The following is a 9,209-nucleotide window of genomic DNA, read 5'->3' on the forward strand; positions in this document are numbered from 1 at the left end:
GACGAAAACAAACGCAGTGCTTACTCTTGGACACAATGGTGCACAAATCCCAGTCCAAGCCCAAGTTCGTTCTTGACAATTTGGTGCCCGAAGTTTCGAGCCTGAGTTCTTGCCTTCGATGTAAAGTATGGTGTGGGTTTACTTGTGTGTGTCGGCGTATATCTTATTTAGGACTGCAACTGTCACCACTCCTTTTTCCTTCTGACTGGACTACTGCGGTCCTGGCATTTTTTAGGCTACTCTTGGCGGTGGGGATCTGGTTCCAATTGCACCTATATCTAAGTTATCACAGAAGCAAACGCAAGCTTATACCTACATATGGATTCTTGTTACTTAGAAATTTATAAATGTAAAAATACTGTGTCATATGCTCAGGGCCGTGCCGAGGAAAATCAGCGCCCGGGGCGAGAGTATACGACGGCGCCCCCATACATATATTCCAAGCAATTTTTCCTATCTTTTTTCCTTTTTTCTCCCGAATTTTTTGCCACCCTTACTTCGGCGTCCGGAGCCGTCGCCCCACTCACCCCCGCCACGCCGCGGCCCTGCATATGCTCATTCATAAGAAATTTCGAAATGTTTACAACTGGACTATGAAAAAAAGAAACCATCGGAGAAAATTTGCCGCCCCGGCTCATGGTCCATGTTGGCCCAAGCGTAAATACGGCTCTGTTGGTGTTTCATGAAACTTGCCGGAATAGGCACCTCTGGTATGAATAAAACCCATACAAGGATCAATGATCATCAACTTTGTCAAGATGCTGCGCTGCAGACACAGACAAGCAACGAAAACTTTGAACTTGGAGTTAAAATTAGAAACACCACCTCTGGCTTGGAATCCATTCCAAGTCACGTAAGTTTGTGGTGGACAACAGCGTGTCCGTTGGTTTTCTGGAGGCTCTCACGTATCCTCCTTCGTTCTCATTCCACCAATGATTTCATAATAATTCATTATAATTAATAATCTGTCTCCTTTAGCATAAAGAACATAACAAGGGGAAGTAAAAGAGAAAATACTAGAAATTAGGGAAAATATCAACGTTAAAACATTATTATATGTACTAATAAATTCGGCTTCCTTGCCTTTACCTATAGGTCAAATAGGCTCTATTTGGAAACTAGGTCTCTATAAGCTAGTAAATGGGAAAACGCTCCAAAACAGTACATCACAGAACAATAAAACCCTATTCTTACTACAGATGAACTACAGAGTGCAGAATACCAGCATATGCGAGAACTTTTCAGAGGAGCAAGTTCATGCGTAGTCAGGGTTGCTTAAATATTTCCAGTTATATGTCTAACATGCAGGTCACGTACGCAAGTAGCGCCATTTATCATCTGGCAGAAATAGTAAGGGCATGTAACCTGTAGTAAATTGGCTAATCTTGGCTCCAAAGAGAATTCTCCGAAATATCATCTGTGAGAGTTCAACTACCGAGGAAATGACAGTGGCAACAACTTCCTAACCAATTATCATTAAAAAAAAAGGAGTACTTAATTATAATCTGGAATGAATAAAATTCCATCAAGAAATGTTTGGAATGATCTTGGATCGAGTGTGTTGTCTCAATCAACGCACAAATATCAGTCAGTACTAAGAACTCAGAGTAAAAATGAGGTTAACATCTTGATTGGAACAATTAGCAGCATCACTCAAAGAAAATGAAAGTTGAAAAAGCAGTTTTCATTAACAGGGAACTTAGAAAATATGAACTCGTTCTATAGAATTTAACTGATGCAGAGTAACGAATCGTTTTCAATTACGTGATGGGTCTTGTGAAAATGAAATTAACCTTGTAATTTTATGTTACACGATTATACCTTTTAGATTAAAGGAAAAGGAGTTAATGAAAGTGAATGATTAAGAAAGAATTGAAAAAGAAAAAAAAATGAAATGAAATCTTTGAGTTTTACTTCCCACGCTTATGCTGGCTAGGCTAAAGGAGACGATGATGATGAGAAATGAATGAAAGGGTGGAATGAAGAAAGTGGGAGTAGACGGAGAACTCCGAGAAAAACAAAGCACAAGGTGTTTGTCCACCACAATGTCCACTTGGCGTGAGCTGCGATCTAACCAAGAGGTAAACACTACCATTGAGCTACCCAGCGGTGCAAATCTATCTTCAACGTTGGGGGGAAGGGTAAGACCGTTCCCATGATATATATATATATATATATATATATATATAGCAATGTTCAAAATATTTATGATGTTGAAAAACAATGCTGTGGAGGATCAGGGGAGCAGAGTTGTCTTCAAATTGAGAGGCGGCCAGATTTGAGGCTTATTCTGGAGGGACATCAATTTCATCAAGCTTTCCTTTGTTGCTATCGAACACAAATCATCACATTTTTCGCCCCCCCCCCCAAAAAAGCACATTTCAAATTGGATTATTGGGGGTGACAGTCCTCCCCAGTTCCAAGATTGAAGACGACATGCCCCCCTCATCCCCCCGGGATTTGCACCAGTGGAGCTACCGCGGCCCCCATTATGAAAGAATTGGTGGAATAAGAATACGATGTTACCCATTATAAACTCGTGTGACTGGAGATTGAACCAGAAAACCCTAGCATCAGTGATTCGTACTCTAGCACTGAGCCACCATACTCCCTTGGATCTTGCAGGAATCCTGTACAATTTGTATTGTGTACAAACAACTGTATACTGCGGGAAGGAATTGTCATTTTAGATTTTGCCCGGAAGAAACTTTTAATTACACAGAGAGTGAAAAATAATAATACTACAAGAATACCGGTAACGCGCGCTGAACATAGTCGAAGATATAACTCCGAGTGAATTTCTTAGACCAGAACTCCCTCCTTCCCCGAACCAGTCCCTGAAATCATGTCTGGTCTGAAGCAACGTCAAGATGGATTCTTACTTAATGCACGCAACAAAGAATTGAAGATCATTCCACTAGTAAAAGTGTCCGTCCACGCTTTGATAAATTTCTAATTCATGTTTTTGTACTAATTTGAGGATTCTAAATTTAATGAAACTATTTTGAAAGAAATTCGTTCATAGAGAGAGAAAAACTGATCGGAAAGTTGTAATATTTATATATTTATTTATATTCCAAATTTGAGATCTAGGAACCCCACGAACTAGTCATAGCCGTGTATGTTTAAAATTAGTTTTATTAGATTTAATCTTCTCAAATTAGTATAAAATGTGCAATTAGAAATTTATCCAAGCGTGGGCGTTTTACTTGTGGCCTGATCGTTACTTCTTTACTAATACAACACTTGAAGAAATCACTATTGTGAAGCGCAGCTTCTAAACAGATCTAAGATCTTTATATTCCCTCTTAGCCTAAAGGGCATACTCGTCGGACGTTAACCTGAAAGATCTATATAATTTTAATTACATGTACACTCATGTCCAAAATTATTGTCGCATGTCTATAAATATGATGTTGTAGGAATATAACCACAAATATAGATTTCCCGATTATACAAATAATATCAGTATTAAAAGTACCCTGCAAAACCATTATCAAATTATGTTCTTACAAGAAGATAGTTATAGATATGCGACAATCATTTTGGACACGAGTGTACATACAACATTAGATAGAGTTGCGGTGGCATAGTCTGTAAGGTCTGTCCCTACCAATTGGATAGCCCGAGTTCAATGAGAGCGAGATCTATAATCTTGTTCTATCTTCGTTCAAACGCGGTTCAAGAGTTCCCCCAACTTCTGTCAAATGGATACCTGTGGAAGTTTAGGTGTAAAAGCAGCCTGTGTGCGGTACTGATATCACAACTTCTATAAAGAAGTCTGTAGTTGTAACTAGAGGTGCCTACAGGTAGATTTTAGGACCGAAGTTGTACCCATGATATTATTTGGGGACGAGATAACTTTTCATTGAATCAAACTGGGGAATAATATACTGGGAGGAAAGGGCTGTAAATTTATGGAGGATGTCTAAGCCCCTTAGAGAATGGGGGAACCATAGTTGCACCTTTTCATAATTAGTGACATTGGCCTCGTGCGATTATCTATAAGAATGGCTAACGTGTGTCACTTTAGCTTGTGTAATCCAAAATTCGATTCTCCGTAAAAGAATACAATTTCCAGATTGACTTGACAAAAAAAGAAAAGAAAAAGAAAGAAAGAAAAAGAAAAGAAAAAAAGAAAAGGAGAGTAAGAGAAAGCGAGAAATTCCTTTTCTTTTTGTAAGGATTCAACCTCTAAAAAAATTGGTTCCATGTTTTCCATTAACTCCCAATCCAAACCTGAAGTGGTAGAAATGGATTATTTCCACTTTAGAGAAAGATTATCATAAAGCAAAAATGGTAATAGATAGCAAGAAGGGTCTATTTTTAATAGTTTTATCATCTAAAGAATCGATTTCTTATTATCCCTTTCACTTAAAAATCTTTCAGTTTAACGTCTCACGATTATGACCTTTAGGCTAAGGGAAAGGGATGATTAAGGCAAATGAATGATGGTAGAAGAATCTGTTGAATGGTACTATGGGAAAAAACGGGAGTACCTCGAGAAACACTTGGTCAGGATGTTGTCCACTACAAACTTACTTAGCAAGGTTTCGAACTAGAGACCCCACGCAATAGGAATAAGCGCTCTACCACTGAGCCACCATGCACCCATATCTGCACTGACTTTTTTTTTACCAAATTTTTGTGGTATACAATTTTGTGGTTTTGGATATTATGTAGATTTTCTTTCCTTAGCTCGGGGTTTCTAAACCTGGAGGTCGGGATTCCTAGGAGGTCGCGAGAGAGAATATTTGAGTAGGCCGCGAAGGGAAGTGATAAAGATAAATGTAATTAGGATCTAGTAGCGAAAAAAAATATTTCCTAAGAAAATTGTGAATATTTTTAATGTTACTAGACATATTTTTATTTCCATACTTGTCAAATAAAACAAAAATATTAAACAAATAAAAATCGTTTAGAAAAATTATTGGAATAAAGGAAGAGTTAAACTGGTGAAAAATTACATTTTGAAATACAAGACAAATGCAAAAAAAAAAAAAAAAAAAAAAAAAAAAAAAAAAAAAAAGAAAAAAAGACTGCATGCTGCAATAGAGTTCAAAATGAAGGCTAATGTGGAACCTGAGCCAGGTATTTTTTTTACTATGCTTCGCAAGCAATAAGTAGCAAAAGAGTTTATTATAAACCAGAAATTACTTATTGGGGGGTCACTGGCAAGAGGATGTGATAAAAGGGGGTCAACTATAATTTCAGAAAAATATCCCCAGGGAGGAATTTGAATAAAAGTGAAAGGTGAAAGTAGTACTGTCAAAATACTGGTAATCGAAGTTGGAGAAATGCTCCAAAGATGGGGAAGAGTATTTCATAGTTTCAGCGGGAAAATTTTTCCCTTGCCCCCTGAAATCATCGTTGAGGGGGTCGTGATATGAAATAGGTTGAGAAGAGCTTATAACGATAAACTTATTAATTTTTACTTCCTCAAGATCAGCCAATATATCTAAACTTGAGTCACTCCGCTTTCCACATAATAAATAAATTCGTTTTTAGAAAAGTATGCAACTAGTATTTATGTTATATTTACTCTTGTGCATAACGTAAGGAGGATCTGATTAACATAGTGAGCGAATTACATCTACTTCCTGTGACGCCTGTCTTTTATTGGCTAGTCAGACACAAAGTGGCATAATTTACCTGAGAATTTGACATGATTTCAAAATGAATGATGGTTATTAATTTAATACGTAGGATGATTTTTTCCAGGTGTGGTTGGAGTTCACTTGTATTGTGACGGAGCGTCAATAGCACAAAGCCTCCTACAGATACAACGACGGCTGGCATACTTACTATACGTCAATTATCCTTATTGTGCATAGCTATTCAAGCTCAATGGCTAATTTCTGGTAGCATAGATGGTTCCGCAAGCAGTGGTTTAATAAAAAATCAATTATCCTCTATTGGTGTGTCATAGCCTTCTAATTCTCCAATTACAGTCAGATTTGATTTATAATCTTTGATAAATTTTAAGCTTTTCAGTACACCTTCTAGTTGCTCATTTTTACTTTCAAGCATGTAAACAAGTATCCTTGTCACGTGTACACTACGTGAAGGAGTTTGGTTTGTACGGAGTTTTTTAAATCAATATTGAATCCGGAAGTGGTAGTACATTTCTATCACTTCCGGTTTTAGTAGAGAAAGATTACGGTGAAGATGGAATATATTCTTGGGACGCTAATTGATTACAGAAAACAACTTCTTGTTAGCTATTTACATTTTTACTCTAAAACAACGTTGAAAGCGGAAGTGGTTGATTTTTACCACTTCCGGTTTGAATATCGCTTCTATCATTGAACTTCGTAAACCAAACTTAAAAACTGTTTGTCCGGCGCTGATACTTGTTTCATACGACGATATTTTTTATTGTCTAACCTATCTAACTTATTATCCGTTTGAATCTCATATTATCTGTCCTGCTGACATAGCGACTAACGTGCGTATCTTTGGTGTACATGATACCGGAAAAAAATAAAATGAAATCTTTAAGTTTAACGTCCCACGGTTTTGCCGGTTAGGCTAAAGGAGACGGTGATAATGAGAAATGAGTGAAATGTTGGAATGAAGAAAGTGGAAGGAAACGGGACAACCCCGAGAAAACCCACGATAACGGTGTTTGTCCACCACAAAGTCCACACGACGTGAGCTGGAATCGAACCACGGATCCCAAGCACCTGAGGTGAACGCTCTACCACTGAACCACCGCGCCCCCGTTACATGGTACCGGATTTAATTTCCGGTAGGAGAGAATTGAACGCATTACAGTGGTTCGAATTACACCTGAAACTACAAGTCCACGTCTCATATAGTCTCAGTGCTGAAAAGGGTCGTTAGACTTTAAAGAATCAGCAAACAATATTCATTCTACTTGTTGACGCAACACACATGCAACTATATTTCCTTGGTAAACATTAGGAAGAATTTTGTATATTTGTATATACAAAATGTCAGTGCTTTTAATACACAAGTGTCCAAAACTTAAGTATAATGACTGTTCGAGTACATAGGGCATGAAGAACGTGAAGTAGTCACACATGGCCACACTAGCACGGAACAGGCCAAATTTAAAAATAAATAAATAAAAAATGGTAGAAGGGGTCACACAACACAAACTCAATGCCAAAATGCACATACCACAGAAACAGTGTGAGACGCACTGGTGGTATCGAAAACAGGTTAATATGGGATATGGTCGCCACGAGCAGCCATACATGTCTTTTAACAACGTTCCGTGCTCAAGATTAGATTGTTGAAGAACTCTTGGGGTAAATGTTTCTTCTCCTCACGCTGGCCACTCGATACGTTGGATGGCTTTCGTCTCAAGGTATTCTCCCACCAGTTTGGCTCGACGGAGACGGGCACTGCCATTATTGAACAAAAGTTGTGGTCCAACTGCGCCCCTGAAAAATTGCACATGGGCATTCAGAACCTCGTCTCTGTACCTCTGGCCATTGATGGACCCAGCATCGAAGATGTTCAGCTCAGTACGATCATTCATCATAATACCTGCTCCGACAGTACGTCACTACCACCATACCGATTCCTTTCCACAATGTTCGTGGAGTGTAAGCGAGTTCCCTGTTCGCGCCAGATGGAAGTGCTATGGGAATCGCTCTGGGAACTATTTTGGGATACATCCGTGAACAGTACGCGGTCCCATTCGTTGGTGGTCCACTGGTGATGTTCTCGACACTACTATAAACGGACCCTTTTGTGTGCCTGAGTCAGTTGTCAGGCACACAGACCACCAGCACATGTTGCTGGTCGTCGGACATACAGACTACTGGCTCTCAGTCTTCGGTATAAATCTGGCGTTACTCTCTCACCCCTCAGGCGGTTGTAAGCTCCACTGACAGTTGTCTTGCAAGCATAGTGCGGTTCCGACGTGCAGCTACGAATAAGTATCGGTCCTGTTATGGAGGTGTAACTCGTGGACATCCTCCACCGGGCCTAGAGTTGATGTTTCCGATAAACTGTTTTCACAATCTAGACATGCCACTTTGTGGCACATTGATAGCTGTGTGTGTGTCACCTTTTACCAAGTGCCCGATGATCCTGCCTTTTGGGAAACGCATCCAAATTAGGTCTTTGTGTCATATTCCATTAATCTATTTCCACATTCAACTCAGCAGTACCCATCGCTCACTACAACACTCCACTCACTGCACACACGGAATGTGCCTATTTCGAATTCAAGCACGGAATGCGCCTAGTTCGATTTCTTCCCATAGGGAGCAAGGTGGACGTTTGCTATAGCCGGTTCAATGCTCCTCACAAGCAATTTACACCATCCACCACAATTCATGTGTTCGCGATGCCTTTCCCGGACTTTATATGTAACTTCTTGCATTATGCTTAAGTTTTGGACACTTGTGAATATTAATTTAGAAGTTAGAATGGAGATAAATGATCCACCTTGTATAATGTATGCAGTGTTCCCTTAGGGAAATTTACATGGCAGTCACGTTAACATTACTGTGCTATATATACCTTATTGCCATTATTACAGATTTTCCGCTTGCATAAATGGGTTCCTTAGACATTAATCTTACTTTATGAAGTAGTAGATTTTACCCGTGAAATTTGCACTTTTTTTTTTTTTTTTTTTTTTTTTACACTGGTTATGCCCAGTCTGTACCTACAGTGCGACGTCTAAAAAGCATCAAAGTCCCATGTACCATTGATAAATACACATTTTATTTACCGCTAATTTTTATTTTTCAGATTTCTTAATACATCCCATTTTAGTACCATTCGTACGCCCCTAATTACCTCAATCATATATTAGTAATATTCCGTCAATTTGTATCGTGATATCCAGTATAATACGAATTTTAAGAAACATTTTTATTTGATTAATAAACATGAAGAAGATAAAGCTAAAATATAATGACGTCTTTTGAGCTGTCTGGTAACTGTAAAGTTGAAGGATGATCTTTGAAAGATGCCGAAACTACACAACGCTCATTGTGTCAGGTTAGTTCCACAATAACAAATGATGATTCTAGGGTCAGTTTGGCACCACTGTAATTCTGTTAGGCATAAAAGCATGCTCAGGAGGAGCGGAAACGGTAATTATGTGTCTAGAAATGTATCCGGAAAACAAGCTCGTATGTACAGTACAACTGAAAAAAAAAAAAAAAAAAGATTTACAACATAGAAGCTGACTCTGGACACTAAGACAATATTGATGTGCT

Source organism: Thermobia domestica, chromosome 11 (assembly GCF_964235325.1).
Source record: "Thermobia domestica chromosome 11, izTheDome1.hap1.1, whole genome shotgun sequence".
Taxonomy (NCBI): domain Eukaryota; kingdom Metazoa; phylum Arthropoda; class Insecta; order Zygentoma; family Lepismatidae; genus Thermobia; species Thermobia domestica.